Raw genomic sequence first — 21997 nt, forward strand, 5'->3', positions numbered from 1 at the left:
CTCGGGGTCATAAATGGCCAATAAAACCCTACTGAGAATTGCTGAGCAGATTCCCCTTGAGTCTCATTACTGTACGCGCTGCGCTGCATGAAGTGCACTGTTTGTCGTATTCTCAACCGAGTTCATAAAAATTATTTCCTGCATATTCTCGCCATTGATTGGACAAAATATATACATTAAAACTTAATTCCCAGCTCACACTCGCATAGGCACCGTAAGCCACGCGCATTGAAGCCCGAGCAATATTGCTGCCCAAAGAATGTTCACCTGCGCTCAAACATATAAAGACGTCTAAATGTAACAGATGCCGTAAAATACTGTTGGAGGCATCCACTAGCCCAAGTACCGACTGGTAGGCTAAATAATTAGATATTGCACTTTTCATGTCAAACACCTGCTCACAAACTGGCGCGGTCTCTCATCTTCTTAGTGGTTTTTTTCGTTTAATGCTGTAACTAACACAGCTTCTGTGTGCCGCCACTGCTGCCACCCCAGTGGGTGTTGCTATGCCAACCCCATCTGGTTTCGGGTGGTGCCTGGCACTCATCTCAATGCAAGATGGCACCAACTGGCTGAAGTTCCATCCTTTGTTTGCAGAAATCAGTGCTTTGAAGGGTGGCTTTTAAATGGACAAAGAGACCTTATTGTGCTCAGGCAATGTACAGAGCAATAAAACAAGCGAGGACGCGTATTTCACATACCAATGTAGCCTTGGGTCAACAGATTGTAACTGAGTTATGACCAAACAAGTAAGAAATGCATTATTCGTATGCATTTAGGCAACAAACGTACATGACATTAAATGTCATTGAGCAAGTTGTAAAAAAAAAAAATTCAACTTGCGCTTGGTGCATTCAAAGCAACTGGCATTGCATCATACAATAAGCCTGGCCAAGGCAATTTGTGTGCATCCATGCATCTTGGCTGGCGCAACTCGGAGATGATTCAGCCATTTCAATGTCACATCGTCTCAGCCGAGCAATATTTCTCCTTCTCGGGCGTTTTGCTGCTGCAGGATGCAAGCCCAACCACCCCGATCCCACAAGCGTGACAAGATAATCACATCCAGAGGTTTTGGAGTGAACACGAAGCGTTACCGAGATTCACATTTTATTACTGTCAGCTACAAGCTGCTCTTCTGCACAATCCCCTTGCGAGATACGCCGTGCACACCACACTACACGCCCGCCCTAGCATGAAAGCACAACGAGCCACTTACAAATACCATGAATATAGTACACGTGTACTCGTGTTGTGAGCGGCCACTTTGGGTACAATAGATGCCACTGAAATTGAGTCAAATAGACCAAGTGACCGCATAAGTACAGGTTGTGCAGTTTGCCCACAGTCAGTGCCAGGCTTGAAAAGCTATGTGGCTTGCGGTACACCTGGGACTAATAATATAATGTACATTCCGCCAGTGGAAACGGTGCTGTACTTTTCACAACTGCGGTCTGAAACAAACGTCAGCTCCTTTAAAATACCTAATGTATGTTGAACTTCTTTCGCACCGCACTGTTCGTGGCATCACAATCCAATAGGAAAACAACTGCTTCACAAATTATTTTATACAGTCATGCATGTAACGATGTACACAATAGCAAGTACTAGTTGGTACTTGAGATTAAAGTGAAACTTGCTGTATATGTTTAATGCCTGCAAGGAAATACACGTGGCAAATGTGAAAGATGGCATTAGAAATATATATAAACACTTACCAGAGTGACAATTGTGATGGCGCACACCATCAGAGAGCAGTTTCATTTTTAAAAAAAGAAATGCATTCAGGATTGCTTATTGAAAAATTAAATGATCAAAGATCATAGGAAACACTTTATACATTTGCCTTCCATTACACAGGAAGATGTTAGGGAAAAGGTCATAAAATCGAGACAAGCCACCAACACCATAGTCAGAAAAGGGTTAATTGCTCCAATTTCGCCATGGGGTCGTTAATGGAGGAATGATGACATTTCATCTGAATAACAAACAGCCCGTAAAAAGAGGCAGGGCAGCCCAAGAGGTCTCAGGCAGACAGTCCGTGTGTCCCCAGAGATCCTGCTCCGTAAATGTCATCCCTAACGAACAGTGCACGCGTGCCTCTCTCCCTCCCATGCACGCCCCAACATACCGACAGCAGACAGCAAGCGCTCACCCTGCTCACAAAATGCCGTCCCCAGATTTTGATTTGTTTAATCACCTGCCCGCTTTGCTGCTCCATCTCACTCTTGCACTCTCTCTCTGTTGCACTCTCTCTTATACACTTCCACACTCTCTTCTCTTTCCCGCTCCCTTTCATTCTCACTCTTCCACCTCAAAGTCCCACTTTCTCTTCTTACACCCTCTCCCATCTCTCTCTCTCTATCACGCTGTCTCTTCCTCTCTCCCTCTTTCCATTTCATGCCACACATCCCTCAGGAGCATGCTGCTCATCAAGCAGCTGCTGACATGCTACCCACACCGGCGGCAACAGCGAGTGACAGCTAATCAAACTGCTTCCTGCAAGCCATTTTAAAGCACGAGGATTTAGCACCGAAGTACACAACACTGCCGATTTAAAGAATGTCTCTACAGGACCCATCAGAATGCATGCATCTTCACCAACAAAAAAACATGCAAACGTCTTGTAAGTCTTGGCCTTGAGTGACCTCTATAAGCAGTGACTCTTTTTGGGAATATTAAAAATTTGCACCAATAAAATATTGAAGTTAGGGAGGAAATCCGTTAAAGAGTAATTTTCACATTTAAAATCAACCAACAAAACACTTCCTCTTTTGTGCGTGAACAGCTTTTAGGCACGTCGTAAACAATGCTACAGCTCACTGCCCCGGCTTTATTTTCCTCCCACCGGAGACCCATGCCCCCACCAGATAGAGGTCTTTCATAACACACACGTCTCGGGACCAGGTGGTCATTTGTTTGCGTGGAGTTCTTTTTTTTATCTCTCTCTCCACTCTGTCGTTGATTCCAAATCTACATCGTCAAGTTTTCTTCTCCGCGGGCAGTGTCCAAACCATCAACCCAGTGCGTGCACAGTCACTTCCACACCCTCCCCCCTCCATCACCACCAACCACAGCCACTGCCACCACCACCACCACCACTTCAGGCTCCACGGCCCCCTGCCAGACAAACGCGCACCACCTGCCACCCGGACCCCGCGCCTTCCTTCCTTCCTCCCTCCTCCCCCACCACCACCACCAAAGCTCCGAGCTGCGTTCGACCCTCAACTCTTCCGAGCTCTCCTCCTGCAAGCGGAACTGCATCACTGGCACCACCCCCAACCCCAACCCACCCCGTCACGCGTGCCACGATGGGAGCCAGATGCGGATACTCGAGACATCAAAAAACCCACAACAGCTGACAAGCTCTCGAGCTTTGAAAACGGACGACGAATAAGAACTTTTGGTTAAATTGTTGGTGGCGGCGGCTCGCGTGAAGTCATCGCGGGCTCTCTCTCTCTCTCTGTGCGTGATGTGTGTGATGTGTGCCGTGGCTCCTCTCTCTCTGTGTGTGATGTGATGTAGTGTGTGTGATGTGTGCCGTGGCTCCTCTCCCTCTGTGTGTGATGTGATGTGGTGTGTGTGATGTGTGCTGTGGCTCTTCGGGTTTAATACACGCGGTCTATCTGATGATGCCAGAGCGCGTCCAGCAGCGCCCCCCACCCCCCTCCCAAGCGGCTGCTCACAGATTCGCAAATTAAGCCGTCATATTCTGTTTACCAACTTTTGACAAAGGTCACTCGGAAAGATCTGCCGCACCAAAACAGCCTCATCTCAAGACGAATGCAGCGACAGCAGCAGCAGTGCGAACACGCACCACGACGCTCCAAGAAGAACTGCCATAGACATCCAGCAACAAGCACGCACTCGCAAACCAATTACACTCGCACCCGGGGGGGACCCGCTTTCATCGCGGTAACAAAACACCTTTTTATTCAACCTACCTGCCTTTGTAGTGCGCTGGAAACCGTCTCACTGCTCTCGCATCCATGCTGCTGTCGTCCGTATCATGGAATGGCTATGCCTCCTCGCATGTTATACGTACTGCGATCACTTGCATCTCAGAACATTGTGTAATCCTAACTGCGGTACCCACTAACTCCACATTCCTCAGCCTCCTCCATCCATGCTCTTCTCCCCCCCCCCTCCCTATTCACCCAGCGTCCCCTCTAAACCACCCCCCACTACCACCACCACCACCCCTCCATAGCTCAGTTCTAAAATAAGCGCACTTCTATGCAGCCCCGTGCGGGTGTTGCACAGCTTCACTAATCCCCACTGCCAATCGGATAAAGGCCCTCTGCCCCCCCCCCCTTGAGCACAGGCACCGCCCATGAAGCCCCCCCCCCCCACTTCCCCAACTCCACCGCACCCCCCCCCCCCTTTACCTCCTCGCCACGTGCTACAAATCACTGCAGAGGATCGCCCCCCCCCTTCCCTCTCTCTCTCTCCACCCCAGCTCTCATCAGCCCCATATGGCCCAGAGTACCCCAGGGAGGACACGGGGCTGTGGTAAGTCAAAGCTCAGTCCAGCTGAATATCTGTTTCGTATAATGAGGCAGTGATCAGGACAGCACCTTGCGTTATAGACGTTACTGGGATTGTGGTCTGTGTAGGGCGCATAAAAAATAACCGCGCTATTAAATGCCTATTTTACTCTTATCAGAGGACAGGGATTGATGGGAGAGATGTAGAAAAATCACGGTTGTTGTCAACGTAAGATGGCGGTGGTGATAATGTAACTAGGATTACAACAATGCTGGGGAAATTCTGATACGTAATTCATGTTCACTTACGTCACTCAATTGTGTTGATGGAAATTGCGCTTAAAACTTCTGAATTCATTATATTTCACTGCACCTGTCACTATTAAAATTAAAGATCGGTACCAAGGCTAGCTACTAAAATGTACTGATCCAAATAATAACAATTTACAGCCAGGAACCATTTCTTAAATATCGTGAATGCTCAATCAGTGGTGCGATTTAAGCCGAGTTAAATAACTGTAAACTTATGTAAAACTTGCCTGTACGACATCACCACTTTAAATGACTCTTAAGAACTCGCACGTAGGAACATTGTCTTCGATTACAGGCTTTACTGCTCTTTGCAATGCAGTATTTAATTCCCTTCATCAAGTGTTGTTGTGGCATACTGTATCTGACACATTGAAAATGTCACCTTGAGAAATTTCATGGGCTCAATAAAAAAACAGGGTACTGGTGGGAATGTAATTTGGCTTGGGTTTTTTTCCTCCATGAAAATGTTACATGTATGTCACGTCGCCACACACTGAATTGTAATGACAAAGGAATCGCTTGCATGAGCCTTTACAATACGCAGCACTAATTACTTAAGTTCACCTCGTTTCACACAACGAGGGGCAGCAGCCTCACCAGAAATTCTTCGCATTCTCCACTTCATTATAGAACACATCTCCATTCATTTTCCATAGGGGCATTTTCATGCACATTTGGACAGGCACTGCCAGAGTTACTCTTGTTCACATCATGCCATTTACCTCAATCCCCCAGCCCAGCAGACTGCACAAGCGCATTGCCAACTCCTACAGTGTACATTTGAAATAGCCAAGCATCAAACGTATGAACGTTTACAATTAATGAAATCGTTGGGAGCACAGTGTGCGTTGTCGTCTGTTAACACGACAATGGTTATTATGTGCTGTGGAGTAGCCAAATGGCATACAATTAATTAGTGTGCCCAGAAGAAAAAAAACCAGATCCCCCCACACTTTGTAAACAAGATGTAAGCATCTTAATGGAGCCACTGTGAAAAAGGAGGAACGTCAATAGGATATCAATTTTAAGTCTGCGTATGCACATGAGTGTACACGTCTTGCAGTGTGTGCGCGCGTGTGTTTTATGTGCAGGTTTCCGCAAGCAGCTCATATTCTACCCAAGGCAGGCGAGCGACTGAGCAGAAAAAGCAATCTCTGCGATTGGCAGTGACTTGCCCAAAAATGCTTTTCGCGCAATTTACAAGCAAGCGTTCAATGCATGGCCACAAGTTCAGCTGCGAAGGAGAGGTACTTAAAAAAAACAGGATGCGGTGCGACAGGCAGATAAAATGTGGCAGAAAACATCAGGTGCTTTCTTTTCATGCCTGTGAAAACATCAAGGGTGTGGTAAAGGCCAATAAACAAAACCTCACCATAATTATCCAACAGCACGTATTCAGTTTAATTTCGTTTGACCTCGTACGTTTTCCTAGTACTGTATCTTCACTTCAACCAGAATGTACTGAAGTAATGCTGACCAATTGACAACCTATGCACTATCTGTATATAGTGTCTTACTACAGCATGTGCTTATACTGTCAAGTACAGTACACATACTATACTTACAAACATAGTACAATATTAAAGTATAAATGATGTATGCAATGTACTGTTTGTATGACCTGTAATATGTTTTATTTCCTAAGATGCTAACAAACACAAAAATGCAGACTAATTTCGGTATGTATGGTGTGGACACTGCTCGATCAGAAGCTTAAAATTGTCATATTTTTTGTAGCTTCGGGCTACAAAACACAATGATTATTTTGCATCATTGCTGGAAGCGCAAATCTATAGCCTTGGAGTGCTGATTCGCATGAATGCCATGAGCAGCAAATAACACAAAACATTATCTTCCCTTTTGCTTCAGCTTTCAAACAGAGCACAAAAGGTCGAATTCACTTTGAAATGAGTCTGAGCTGGGGGGTCAAGACCTATCTTCTCTGCTCCTGTGAACGCCTGGTTTCCAATAGCCCATCAAAAAATGCTCTGGGTGGGTAGTGGAGGGAGGTTCCATTCTTGTCTACACATCACCCGACGACAGAAGATGATGACAATCAGACACTTCTGGTTGTCCTTGCAATCACTTTAATTATTGCACATTGTCATCCTTGACTGGGCTGTGTGTGGGCGCACTATGTTGTGCCGTGCTGGCTGATACACAAGCCTGAGCTGACAAAATAATATTTCTAACAGGAACAGTTTTTAGCACTTAGCATTAAAATTCCCAATCCAATTTTCCAAACACTTACAACAGATTGTCAACATACACGTGTGCACGTGTTCAGCAAGTTAAATGGCGGAATTGTAATTTGATTTTATGTTACACCCTTTATTAGCAGATTAAGCCTTTGCCAGGTTGAGGCTTCAAGGTTTCTGCTTTTAGGCTCAAAGGGGCTGTGAATTCAGGCAGAGCGCAGCAGTCTATGGCATCAGAAATAGCGCACTCAACCTGTTCCTGTGGAAACAACGCACGTGGCCCATACAACATCTAGCGTGCAGTGTGGGGGAACTTGCTTCCAGATCAAGAAAGCGCCTGGATACTTTACTCTGGTCCAGTGGTGGGCAACTGGCGTCACCCGAACGGCCACAACGTAGAACATATTATCACAGTAGCAAAGGATAATGGATGTCTCCCATGCTGTGCAGAAAACTAATATATACACACTTATATATACACTTGGCTCTTTGCAGAACTCATGGGTGAGTTGTGTTTCTTGGTCTGTTATGGGTTGGCCACGCCTGTTCAAGTCGCTTGAGGGCTTTGGTACTCCTTTCCATTTCCTCCTTACAATGTGGTGTTGCTGTACGCTACTGCGTACGTTTTTCATGGTTTTCGTACAGCTCACCAATGTGATTGTACCGCATGTTGTACAGTAGGATGACTGATGTTACTCTTCGTGTTACTACAAGCTGCAATTCAGTCTCCTGAAGAGGCTACCAGTTCCTGAAGAAGCACGTGGAGCGGAACATCAAACATCACGTGGAACAACACATGGTACAACCTGTATGTGGTGTTATGACAGATCAGTTTGTATACCCCTCCCCCCAATCTGCACTGTTAACAAGGAATTCCAAATCACGCCAAGCTCGCCAGCCATCACCATAGTAGAGTCCAATGGACCTCTGGTTAATCAATGGAAAAGATGACATTTCAACGTGTGCTTGAATATACAGTCGTATATTACCCATCTGATGCTGGATATATTTTTCCTCTTTAACATTACACTATGATCACTGCAATACTCTCAAACACTTGTACTGTAATATACGGATTTAAGCTGTCTGGTTTTGCCCCAGATATTTCGTGAACAGGCATCTATCTCGATTTAAAGCTTTCGTGACTGCAGGGATTCATCTTCTTGGTTCTTTCGGTAAAGTCACGTAGAAGGGAAGTAATAAAATAATAAAAATAAAACATAATAAAACAATTATTTTTATTATTTTATTACTTCCCTTCTACGTGACTTTACCGAAAGAACCAAGAAGAGGCATCTATCTCTTCGCGTGGCAATAACCGATGTCTACTGAGATCTGGTGTCATTGTGTTCAACTTTATGACAGCATTCTGCACAGTTTTGGAAGATGTAGGCAGACTGAGAAATATGTCCAGGTTTGGTCTGTGGAAAAGGTAGCAACCCAAGTGTAAACCCGACCTCTGAATGTCTTAATTTGCAACAGTATTAATTAACCAATTCATGTCATACGTATGCCAGCATGAAATTAGTTCCCATTTCAACTTTTGCTGGAGGTCGACCAGGCAAGTGGTGGATAGGCATCTTATCAACTGCTTAGCCTGCTTTGGCCATTAAACGGGTTCTAACTAACATCACTTGCTAGTCCCACAGCCTAGAGACCCGAACTGAAAGTTTAATGGACAGTGCTTGTTTTGGTTGTCATTTGTACTTCAGAGGAGTTTCTGCAACATCAACGGTGGCCATCTAAAATGTGGGTATGCTAAAATAATCCAGGCCTCTGTTGTCTGCTCATGGAACAGTGTGGCAGAGAGCATGAAACGTGTGGCATGTGAGCCAGCATTATACAGCACTACCTGGAAAATACCGTAAGCCAGAGCTCATTTGTAGTTATGTCTCAACAAGAATTTCCACCCTTTTGAAAGTGGTTGTCTCTCTTTGTTGTGCTATGACGTGAATTTTCTCTGAAACTGTTTTAAAACAATTTGGGATCTTAAGGGCATTTTGAGTACGTAAAATACACCTCAAATGTGAGCCTAGTGTTATTCTTACATTTTATTAAGTTAACACCTTCCATCAAGTATTTTTAGTGTACTATATTTATATATTTAACTAGACTTCATATTAGAATATAACTAGACATTTAAAATCAGGTTTCATACTGTGCTGGTTACTAAATATCTCCTCTGTAAGTAATGTACTGTTATTGAGAAGTCTTTTTTTTCTTTGAAAATATTTATTGCTGTGCTTATTTTTTTCATTAAATGAATGACACACTCTCTACAAGCGCCGCATGTTAAACAACGAAGTTTTTGGGGGGTTGGAAAGAAGGCATATTGAATTTTGAGCAACACATCACAATACAGGAGACTGGGCATATCACGTTTCTTTTTTTACCTTTTCATATTTGTTCAAAGACATTAATTTGTAGCTGGCCTGTGCAATAAAGTAAATTCAGGGAAAACAAATTATAGACCACTAATAACCAGAGGCTGAAAATAACGTGAAATGTGTGTGCCATAACCCTAAAACTATAATCGCATCTGTTTGTCTTTCGGAAAAGAGTATAGTGAAAATTAAAGAAGTACGAAACACCAGAAAACTGTAAAAATAAGAAAATAGTTCATTCTTATATCGATGGATATTGTTAATGACAATGTGAAAGCTGATAATAAATATTTCCATCGTTGTAACTTATGAAATTCAGGAATATATATACACTATAACAACATCGCTAACTCGTGTTTTACACTTTAGTATGTACTTTACAAATATAGCACTGTTGTGTTTATTACTAATGCGTAAAATACACGTGATAATACAATAGATGTTTTTAATACAAAAGTTATGTGCGCACATGTGTGTGAAAGATGCAATTTAATTATGGATGCATTAAAGTCTACGGTTAACATTTTCTTAATATTGAATTTACAGCAGTAGGTGAATGTAACTGAACTCAAATAAAAAGTATAACATAGTTTCTATAAACCATTGCAAATAAACAAACTCAACTGCAGGAAGTGTGGGCATGCCACTGAATATTAATGTTTTGCTACGTAAATCCGTCGGTCAAAAAGGGCACTTAGAAGCAAAATATCTGCACTCATCATCTGGTTTAACTCGTTTGCGTAATGTTTATCAAGACGAGTACGCTCGTGCAAAAAAACGAAAACTGTACAAGTCTCAACTGCCAGACGACAACGTTGCCCAACAAGAAAGTTCAATGTCACATACCACTCGGGTACCACAAAAACCAAAATGGACAGCAGAGTCAAAATTCCTTCTCACAGTTTGCTATTTTATGACTACATTTTCCCATGTTATCACGATGTCATGGCGTCCCAACCTAGATTTAATTATGATGGCTAGACAAGAGAATGATGTCAACTCGCACAATGATTCAAACGTAGCGCTGCAATTTCTTTTTAAAAGAGCTTTTACTGACAGTGGTACTTGGTTTGCAGCAATCACTTAAGTCACAATTTTAGATGAATGGACATTCTGGGACGGGGCTTATTTCTAATGATACTGGCAATTAGATGAAACTAACCTCCAATATATTTACAGAATAAAGGGGAACATTTTCCACAGTTTCCCTTCAAAGCATACGTCATTGCTGAAGGGGCAACTTGTCAAAACTGACAATTGCGTTTAAAGTAAAGCTTTTCCTCTGCACGTTACATTTTTCCTGACATCATTAAATGAATTTCTAATGCACACAGTTCATGCTGATATGACACCAATTCAAACATCGGCTGCATCGTGAGGCTACCAAAGCTGCTATACTTGGCAATACTAGACAAGCATTGACTTTTGTAATTTCTACAATTTGAAAAAAAATGTAATAAGTCATCTCCACCTAAACACACACTCTAATCTTTGCTTTCTATGGTAACCAATGTACTTACATCGTCTGTCTCCTACTACTGCATTGCATGAAACCAAGAACTCAATATATTTCCCAGATTACCTTTAAAAAAAACAGCATAGGGCATGAAGGGAAACTAAAATGCTTATTTTCAATCTGTGCTACCAAGACAAGTAGCTCGCCATGCTCCCATCAACACTGCTCGCAAGCTGCCTACAGCGATTCGCTCCATTCGCAATCCAATGAACTGTCATGGTTCAGGGTTGCGATTTGATTCAAGAAGTGATTATTATTTTAACACGGTGAATAGTGGCACCTGTAGTAGCTGCAAGGGTCACTTGGATAAATTACATATCATCATTATAACCCGTGGTCAATCCACTGCCGACATACAACAAATGCAGTGCTTACATACACGAAATGATGCATTGTTAAACCCCTAAGTTATACACCTCGATACTTCAAGTACCCTATCCTATGAGGCTGGCAGCAGCAGTCTGATTCCTTCCCTCCAGCAGACCACAATACCACATGGGAAGGGCCTGAGAAAATGCCGATAAAATAACCCGTAACGAGGAGATAAATTCATCACTGTCATCCACAACTCACGACAGAAACCTTGTTTTACCAAAGGCACCACAAATTATCATATATTTTTTATCCCGAATCGCACAACCTAAAGCCAAATGTGTTAATGGCCACGTTTTTTTAAATATGGAGTATCGTGACAAGAATTGTGAACTGCACAAACGCAAGGCATAAATACAATTAATATCACCACTAGTACATTCATGCATTTCAAATAAATCTGTGCAATCATTATGCACATACTCCAAAGAGCTGTCGCTTTGGTTTCAAGGGACCCACATAAAGGCAGGTCATAAAGCAACACAATGACACACCAACCCTCTCCTACAAGGGTATAATTTGTTATTCGCCATTTGATTAGCAGTATGAAAGTCTAAGCAAATTGTTTTTTTTTCCCAATGGCGCCTGAAGCCACAAAGCAGCCGTGAACTAGCCCACAGGCCAAAACGTCTCCCTCATGGCAGGTAAGAATCCCCAGCCAATTAAGATATAAACCTGCAATCGCCGTGACTGGGGTGTTGGTAAGGGCTTCTTGCCATGGGTGATAGCTGCAGGCCCGAACACGTCACCCGTTGCAAGTTCATTAACTGGCAGTAAAGGCAGTGGTGTTGTAATCACCTTCCATTGTATCAAATCCTCATTCTGCTCAAACAACCCATCCAGTAACCAAGCCGAGGGAGGAAACATAACACCACGCCCAGCTCGGTCAGTCATAACAACACTGTACTGTACGCATCATGTTTGAAGTTCTATAATTGAAGTAAACGTGGATAACAACAAGGTCTTCCGACAGTCGGCGTGGGGAAACTCTTATTCGGAGGGCATGTTGGAGGTTTTCACACGACGACTTCAGCATGTAATGATGTGTCGGTTCAACGATTAAAACATTGTCATGATCCACAATAAGTGCAGTGAGTCGTGCGTGTAAGAACTTGTGTTTTTTCTAGGTTTTATGCATGTGTGTAATTGGTTCACGTGGATTCTGCAGCTACCAGAGGGCCTATATTCACCCCGAATGGCAAAAGAAAAAGAAACAATTCGTGAATTGAACCACGGCCCCGAACTGTGAGAATGTGTCACATCGCGATGGGTGCGAATCATTTCCATGCTCACAGTGCTCGCTGCATTTTCAATCACCAAATTTGTTATAAGTCAATGTGACAATCGTAGATGTGGCACAAACGTGTGCACAACTACACACGAACGCAACCAAATATATTAATATCTGCAGACACGCCAAGGTATCCATATCCCCTTCAACGCATCTCACGCTGGCCTCTGCATCTGCTCGACTTGATCCACGGGTGCCACAAACGTTCCGTACACTGGCCACCCCACAGAGGCAGGACAGATGGCCATCAGGACGGAGATCTTAATCAGTCAGCGACTAAAGGCCCCCTTCTCCACCTCCCATCTACCCTCCCAAACCTCATCCCCAATGTTACCACGGGTGTCCCCCACCAAGCCATATATTACGCCATGCGGACATGGCGTCCAGGCAGATCGAGCACCCACTCCTTGCGCATCATCCTGGCCTCTTCCACGCTGCTGCTGCTGAGCAGTGATTTATCGGGAAAAGCCAGGGTACACAGACCACTTAGCTGTGTGTGCAAACGCCATCAAGGATTTTCTATAAATGCGTTTTTTATGTGCGTGTGAAAGAATAACCATTCTTTTGCAGTTCGAAAAGCATTCAACTTTTGCAAAAGTAGATTTCTGAACACAGTATGCGATTGCATTTAATAGGAATGTTTTTAAAAAACAATTGTGGTTTCTTAACGTGTTGCTGAAATGAATTGATATTATTTGACTGTGAATATTGCCACATTTGCCAACGGGAACATTATTAAGTACTGTATACTGTGATAAATTCACGTTAATTTAAAAGCTTTTTCATAACAATAATTTAATCTTCTAACTACTGGGAGTGAAAACGCACGCGTTTGAACCTGTCAACGCTACATTATGCCCTGTTACTGCAGACAAATAAATATGTGCAATCGTCTTCAGTATTTCGCATTCCATGAAATACACGAACAACCACGGAACAGTGATCACTGCTTCTAGATTTGTAGATTTAGAAAACAGGCAAAGGAATTCACTGACTGTTGTGTAAATTGAAGGATATATTACATTTGCTGTGGAACATTGATACACAGACAAGAACGTATGTAAAATAAAAACTTCCGATATTAATATAAACTTAACTTGTCACATTAAGTTACGTGCAGCATACACACCTTTATCACTGTATGTGGCGTCATGCATTCGTTGAATAAAGAATTTAGTAGAGTATTGTAGTACGTAAATATATTTAACATTTGAGCATCACCCAATAAAAGGGAGTCACCATCCTGGCCTATTGTTGTTCACAATGTAAAGTTAAGGCAGTTCGTGTGTCAGCAGTGTGATGAGAAGACTGGCCTGGTCTCATTTGAAGATATTGTGACCATCATTGCTAACACGTTATTCAATATACAACGTATGTCTGCTCATAAGAAGTAATAAATGTTTTATCTATTGTACCGTGTGCGAGTGGAACTACCAAACAATTTAAACATGAAGCCAGTCTCCAGCTAGCTTGGATACGCGTTTGACCATATGTATCTATGATACATTATATTGTATTTAGAATTTGAATAAACACAATACGGTAGAATATACTACTTTAAAATATATATAACTTAATTATATATCTAATTACTGTAATATATAAAGGCACAATAACAAGTCTGCTATTTTTCGATTTAAAGCTTTCGTGACTGCAGGGATTCATCTTCTTGGTTCTTTCGGTAAAGTCACGTAGAATGGAAACGTCGTGAGAATTATTTTATTATGTTTTAATTTTATTATTTCCATTCTACGTGACTTTACCGAAAGAACCAAGAAGATAAGTCTGCTATTGTAATAAACACATTGTCTTTTGATTAAACTAGATATTTGTTTTAATATTGTCACAACAGTAATACTGTAGGTCCTGTATATTAGAATAACATTTAAACATATTATTCAAAGAAAATTGTATAAGTTGAGAAAATATGTAATCCAACAAAAGTATCACGATATAAATAGCTCGCACACAGCGGAAGGCGAGTCACTGAATCATTCATGCAGCTTTTAAGATACGCTCATTTATATTTCTCACATTGTTCCTAAACCACCTTTTCGTTAAGTTGCCACACTTCGCGTTCCATAAATACCACGGTAAATATTTGCTACGGTTCAAATACTAATACCTTTCGGAGGGAGGGAGCCCCGTGTTTCCCGTGCACCTTTCTCTCCGGCATTTTGGCGCTGCGCTTTGTCTTGCAGCATTAATGGCGTTCCGACTAATTACGTGACACCAGCTCGGCAAGGGAATTCAAAAGCCATGACAGTGTCAAGGACAGATGCGCGGAGAGGACCATCTGTCACCATGGATACGGACAGCATCAAGGGGATTTTATTCCATTTTTTCGTGCATTCTATGTGCTCCGTGACAGCCCTCGGTTCGCATTGAGTATGTCTATCCGCAAGGCCCCCCTTTTTACAACTCCACATTTCATTGTGTTGCGGATGGGTTAAAAGGGAATTTGCCGTGCCGAGTAGCAGCGGAAATAATATTGCGTGTTTCCACTTTGCCGGCATATTGTGCATTTGTCAAACAGCTGGGGGCCTCAGAAGTGGCTGTGTATTAAGCACTACCAAGCCAAATCAATGCTGAGACGAAGGGGCTGCTCAAGCTATGGACAAAATGCAAGTAGAAGTTTGACATATTCTTGGTTCTTTCGGTAAAGTCACGTCGATAGAAAACAAAAATCGAAATTAAAAGCAAAAGAACCCACGACGTTTCGATCGCAACGCAAGCAAAGAGAGAAGAGAGAATAGAAGTTGGGCGTTTCAAACGAAATACCCACCGGGGTTTTTTTTCCCCATGTACACTCCAGCTTCCAAGCAAGCCCACGACTGACATAGCACAACTAAAAGCTGAACAATCACTTCCTTCAATTATCTTCCTTACATAAAAGAGGCCCCTTAATTTAGCACACACAGACTCTAATGTATGAATGCAGTGCATTTACCACGGTTGTTGCACACTCCAGGGTCTATCTTCTTGAGTGTGGTGACTCAAATCATACAATTAGGGCATTTATGCCTATTTAAAATAAAACTGAGACGTGCTGAAGATGGATGTAGGTTTTTTTTATAAGCAAATTACCTAAACACTGTATGGTGTGCATTAGACCGTTAAACAGAGAACAAAAAAAAAATCTAAAAACAATGACTAATGGATTTTGTGAACAATTTGGGGAACTAAATCTTATAGACTCAGGAAGTTAATGTAAACAAGACACCGTTGTACATTGACATGATGAAAATATATAGCAGTTATAATGATACGACGGTACAGTAGTTTGCGTTCATGGATAAATATAGGCATTTAGAAATCATGAGCAATGAAGCAATGTGGAAGACTAACACTCCACGTTAGTATTTATCTAATACTCATTACAGTCTGTGATATATCTAAACAAATTAAGGATACGTAATAAACAGTCGCTCTCCACTGACTACATTGTATTTAACGAAGCTGTGGTGAGATTATAAAGTCTATAAATTATTGTGTGAATACCTATCATCACTATGGCCCCCTTGAACTAATGTCCCCACTTGTAGTCATCACGATATTTTCACGAGTGCAACTAAACAACAATGACTTGGAAAATGTGTGAAATGCAAGGCAATTGTTTAATGTGAAATGTGGCACAACCCTGGAACGGTAAGTAGTGCTGCAAATCAGATTCACCAAAATAAAGCCAGTAGTGGCTTCCCATCCATCCTTAATAGGACTGGGTGTGTATTAAAGTGACATTAATAAACATAATCATGCCTGTTTTCTTGCTAAGCTGGGTTAATTAGTTATATGGCAATTAAATCAGATGTGAGCTTTCCACAAACACTAGTTAGTGCAATCGTAATTAATATGCTGCATACATTACTTGTGTGGTGCAGCACTTCATTGCCCTTCTCTCAATGAGGCCAAATACATTGCTGATATTTGCTTAATGTACCCTTATTTTGCCTGTTTAACCAATATGACATTGTTTGTAAGTTTGTTTTGTATAAACATGATATAATATAGAAGCAACACTATTGTAGTGGTCCAGTATAAAATGTTACTATTTACTCTCTACGTGTATCCGTAGTGTATATACCTATGACTGTTTAAATATCCACTATGCTTTATATTTATTTGAATGCAATACATTGATTTATTGGGCTTAATGGAAAGGCAATAGTTTGCGCTCTGTACCTGGTGACCTGAGTTTGATTCCCGGCAGCGGCTCACAATGGGAGTATCTAAATGGGTCCTCGCCTTACACCGCACTTGAGCCCACGCTAATAATCAGCTTGGTGAAGTACACAGGATTCAATCAACCTCTATGAACCAACACAGCGTGGCCAGGTCGTTTTCACCCAGCAGTGAATTGACAAAGGGCTCCAAACTAGTATGAATTTTAACGTATTTATGTATTACAGGATGTCAGTTACACTATATACCGGACACTATCTGTACAATTAAACGAATGTGTAGTAGCACACACATTGTCACATACGTTATACAAATAATTCTACTGAGTACATATACAACGCAGACGTGAACACGTCATAACAGTGTGCCACGCTTGGGTAAACCACCAACATACTCTCTGCACCTTGTCCGTTAAATGGTTGACAGCGATGCTTAGACAAACATTGTCGAAGAGAAAGATAAAGATGTTTATCAAAGAATCGCAAACAAATTAAGGGTGGTGCCCAATTGTAAGGAGAGAGAGAGAGAGGGTGGCGGTCTCCTTGCGAGCTCAAGGCTTGGGACAACTTGATGTGTGGAGAGAAGCAGGGAGAGAGGTGGAGAGTGGACCAACGATGCAGGGAGACGATTGAAAGGAGGAGGCAGAGAAGACAAGATGAGTCGGGAGGCAAGGAGGTGAGCAGTGAGATCGGCAGGAAGGCGGGTTGATAATCAGGGATAGAGGAAAGAGGGAATCAGGGATGCAAGGAATGCAGTAAGATGCGAGAGGGTAGTAGAGAGGAAAGGGACAGGGATTCAGGAAGGAGAGTGGGAAGACAGAGAATTAGGGGGGGGGGGGGCAGAAAAAAGGGGGTTTGGAGAGAGTGAAAGGGGGTTAAGAGGCTGGGAAAGGGGGTAGAGAGTCTGGGAAAGGGGGTTAAGATGCTGGTAAAGGGGGTTGAGATGCTGGTAAAGGGGGTTGAGATGCTGGTAAAGGGGGTTGAGATGCTGGTAAAGGGGGTTGAGAGGCTGGTAAAGGGGGTTGAGAGGCTGGTAAAGGGGATTGAGAGGCTGTGAAAGGGGGTTGAGAGGCTGGTAAAGGGGGTTGAGAGGCTGTGAAAGGGGGTTGAGAGGCTGGTAAAGGGGGTTGAGAGGCTGTGAAAGGGGGGTGAGAGGCTGGTAAAGGGGGTTGAGAGGCTGTGAAAGGGAGCATGGAGTCAGCTGGCAGCTGCCCGGACCGCGCCTCCCGGCCACAGTGGCGACCACCCCCAGGGCTAACGAGGCGACGCGCTTCGCTGTCCGCTCGCGACCTTTCATATCTGAACGAGAATTGATCACAACTCGGGGAGGGCCTCTCGCAGCCGTGTGTCCCCGTCAAGCCGGGGACGGTGCCAATGAATGGGATCCCCGTGGCCTCCTGCGTGGCCACGCCGCCAAAGCGGGCCGGAGAGAGACGCCAAGAAGCCGGGCCACGGGTTCCCCTCTGCGGGTTGACGTCAGCCACCCCCCCCCCCCCCCATCAGCTCCCTTTTAAGTTTTCGCAAGAAGAAGAAGAAGGGAGAGAAGAATTTTCTTTCTCAGTGGGCACGGACCCCGGAGCTGCTGGGGGGAAACAAAAGAAGTAGGCGAGGGCTTCGCAACAAAACAAAAAACACAACTTGCCAAGATGGCGAAAGGGGGCGCGTTGTTTTCTAGGGATGAGGCCACCACCACCACCACCACGGCACTGAGCCGTGCGTGCGACACAAAGGAGGAGTGATGGGGGTGGGTGGGTAGATGGTGAATCGAGCAGCCACGCCGGCCCTCAACACTGCCCTGTCCGCCTGCCCTGCGAGATACACTCTCTCATCATCACGTCCCAGCCAAACCTCAAACATGTTCGACACTCACTCACTCACGTCGCACTATCAAAGACAAAGACCCCCCCCCTCCCCGTGTCACCTTAACAGATTGTTGGGGCTAAGTGGTGTTAACGAGCTCCTATGAAGGATGGCACGGCGCATTTGTTTACACACCGAACCAAGTACTCGTTTGAGGCTGAGTCTACCTAGGCGAGAGCCGGTTCAGATAATCGTCACTGGTGTTAGCCGTGAGCGGGAATCGAACTCGGGTAGCCGGGTTAGTATCGTAGCTCGATATTAGGTGGTGTGTGTGTGCACACTCTCAGTGACACACATTATCGCAAACACACTAACGCAAGACACTCATTCACTCACTCTCACATACAGATAATGCCACACTAAAGACAAAGATCCCCCATACAGTCTCAACATACTTGGGGCAAAGTGCTCTTAGGTATGCAGTGCATATGAAGGCCGGTACGGCGCATCACAACGCAGACGCACAGTCTGGGACGTTTAGACACAAACACACTCTCAACTCACTCTCACAATGACACACAGAATACAGTCCCACACAAAGACACTCTCTGACATACCCACGGTGTGCTAGAATCACGAGACGACTGCCACCACATACATCCGCAGTCTCGGGTACTACTTGGGCAACCATCTCCAAGTAACTCTGTTCCAACCGGTGACAATTACAAGTCTCAAGTATTACTACGGTGAGTCTCAGAAAATGATACATAAGAAGTCTCAAGTACCGTTGATCTAACAGAGAATTGATACAAACAGCCTCAGGTATTACTGTTCCAGCAGGTAATGGGTAGAAACCTGTCGCAAGCACGAATATTTCATCAAGTGACATACCAACAACTCCCAGTACTTCTGTTCCAGCAAATGGGTAAGGACAGCCCTTAAGTACTGCTTTTCCAACAGATGATTAATTATAACAGCCTCGGGAACTCGTGTCCCAGGGGAGATGATGGATCACAAGATTCAAGTACTAATGCTCTCGCAAGATGATGGATATGAATGAAGGACTCTGGTAGAACCATCTCAGCATAAAACCATATAGCGTCCACCCTAATGACTGTACTTTCCCTCTCAGTTCCGTCTTCCCACGATTAGCATATGCAAACTTGGTGTGAGAAAATGGGAACCTCTTATCGTTGATGTGTGTACCGGTTTGATACGACCTCTATGCCCCTGTTGGCGCTGGGCTTAATCCGTCCTGAACACTGTGATTTGTTTTCAAATACTTTAATGCAGACATTGAGAAGGAGAGCAGAGGGGGGAGAGGGGTCTACTCAAATGTCTTCCTGATTTCTTTAATCATGAAGATTTTACGGTGAAGCCAAATAAGTTTCACCCCCAAAATGATGTCCGTTTGGGTCAGACTCTGGTCATGAGTCCAAATAAGATTGTATTATCAATTAGCATCTGTTGGGCCACTAATACCTGAGATTTATCGTCTTATCCAGCAGCATTTGCTGGGACAGTTGACACTTCTATATCCAGTACAGTATATTAAACATGCACAGTCATATACCTACACACACACAGACCCACAGCGTACTGCTGACATGTCATAATAATCTACAACTCTACATACACGTATTTATTTACGTTCGCTTACAACACAAAGGCCAACGATACGCACGTAATAAGCACAAACGCGGCGCGATACGTACCGGAAAACAACACACCAGGGCACGGCAAACACTCAAACAACGAGTGGGCAAGCCCCACTACCACCACCACACCACCACCACGATGAAGACGACAAAACAGCGGCTGGGGCTGGGGGGGGAGACCGACTCAAGTCGCGGCGTGAAGGAGGTGGGGGAGTAAGGCGGTGGAGGAGGAGAGCGACTGGGGGTGACACTCGGTGGGGCGAGGGTGATTGTAAGTGCTTAGTAGTACTACTGTAGTCGCGATGATGACGATGATGATGATGATGGGAGACATCATTCAGCACGCACAAAGTGACGAGGGATACAACATGGCATCCGACAAACAACACGCGCACGCCGCCACCGCTCTCTGCCGTCGTTTTTGTCCGACGCAAAGCAAAGCGGCCCCCCTCCTCCACCACCACCACCACCACCACACAAACCGCGGTGTTTAAAGCCCCCCCCGGTCCACCTCCACGTGTGTTTAAAGGGGGGCTCACCCCCCCACACACACCACACAAACCGCGGTGTTTAAAGCCCCCCCTGTCCACCTCCACGTGTGTTTAAAGGGGGGTGAGCCCCCCAAACACACCACACAAACCGCGATGTTTAAAGCCCCCCCCCCTGTCCACCTCCACGTGCGTTTAAAGGGGGGGCTCACCCCCCCCCACACACACCACACAAACCGAGGTGTTTAAAGCCCCCCCCCCGGTCCACCTCCACGTGCGTTTAAAGGGGGGGCTCACCCCCCCACACACACCACACAAACCGCGGTGTTTAAAGCCCCCCCCCTGTCCACCTCCACGTGCGTTTAAAGGGGGGGGCTCACCCCCCCCACACACACCACACAAACCGCGGTGTTTAAAGCCCCCCCCCCCGGTCCACCTCCACGTGCGTTTAAAGGGGGGCTCACCCCCCCCCCCCCCCCACACACACCACACAAACCGCGGTGTTTAAAGCCCCCCCCCGTCCACCACGTGCGTTTAAAGGGGGGGGTCACACCACCCCCCCCCCTTATTATCTCGGTGCCGATTTTATTAACTATCAAAAGTACACTTCTTGAAGCTCTCGACAAAGCACTCGACTACACGACACAAGCATTTACACGACAAACACCATTTACGTACCCCCCACTACCACCACCAGAACCATCACATACATGACATGGATCACACACATGACGCGGATCACACACACATGACGCGGATCACACACACACGACACGAATCACACACATGACACGGATCACACACACGACACGGATCACACACATGACACGAATCACACACATGACATGACATGAATCACACTAACACATGACATGGATCACACACACATGACATGTCACGTTCTCTTAGTTGCTAAACGACAATGGACAGGGGGGAGACTGCGATCCTCCTCAAGGAGACGGGCAGGAGTCGTCGTGGTTCAACACAAACCCACCCAGGACGGACACGCGACTCTTACCTCTCGTGTCCCGCCTGACGAGGAGGGGGACCTCCGTAGAGCCGGGTTGGTTGTTGTTGTTGTGGTTGTTGTTGTTGTGGTTGTTGTTTTAAGGGTAAAAGGACATCGCGAAGGAGAGCGGTGGCAAAGACGACGACGAAGGCGACGAAGGCGACGCGCACCACCACGACGCACGCCGAGAAGGCTCCACACATATCACGCAGCCTCACCACTGGTAGGCACACAACACACACGTGCACCACCACCACCACTACCACCACCACCACTACTACAATGTGTATAGACCGCAGCT

The 21997-nt window shown here is 44.6% G+C and overlaps 1 protein-coding gene across 16 annotated transcripts in view; it reads right to left on the reverse strand.

Annotated features, from left to right (window-relative positions):
• The window catches only part of BAZ2B (bromodomain adjacent to zinc finger domain 2B), a 92017-nt gene that overhangs the window by 66855 nt on the left and 3165 nt on the right, over nt 1–21997 (reverse strand). For 11 of the 16 annotated variants that reach the window (XM_061557160.1, XM_061557159.1, XM_061557158.1 and 8 more), the window contains exon 1: nt 21706–21997. This exon is cut by the window's right edge. The exons of 1 other annotated variant lie outside the window; for it this stretch is intronic. The gene's annotated coding sequence lies outside the window, so the exon portion shown is untranslated. Of the gene's footprint in view, nt 1–3944; nt 4116–14685; nt 14703–20256; nt 20273–21705 lie in introns of those variants that run through there. 4 more of the 16 variants (XM_061557144.1, XM_061557149.1, XM_061557150.1 and 1 more) reach the window with 4 other exon arrangements.

This window comes from Lethenteron reissneri, chromosome 23 (genome assembly GCF_015708825.2).
Source record: "Lethenteron reissneri isolate LAM-NWPU_2019-01 chromosome 23, ASM1570882v1, whole genome shotgun sequence".
In the NCBI taxonomy this organism is placed as follows: domain Eukaryota; kingdom Metazoa; phylum Chordata; class Hyperoartia; order Petromyzontiformes; family Petromyzontidae; genus Lethenteron; species Lethenteron reissneri.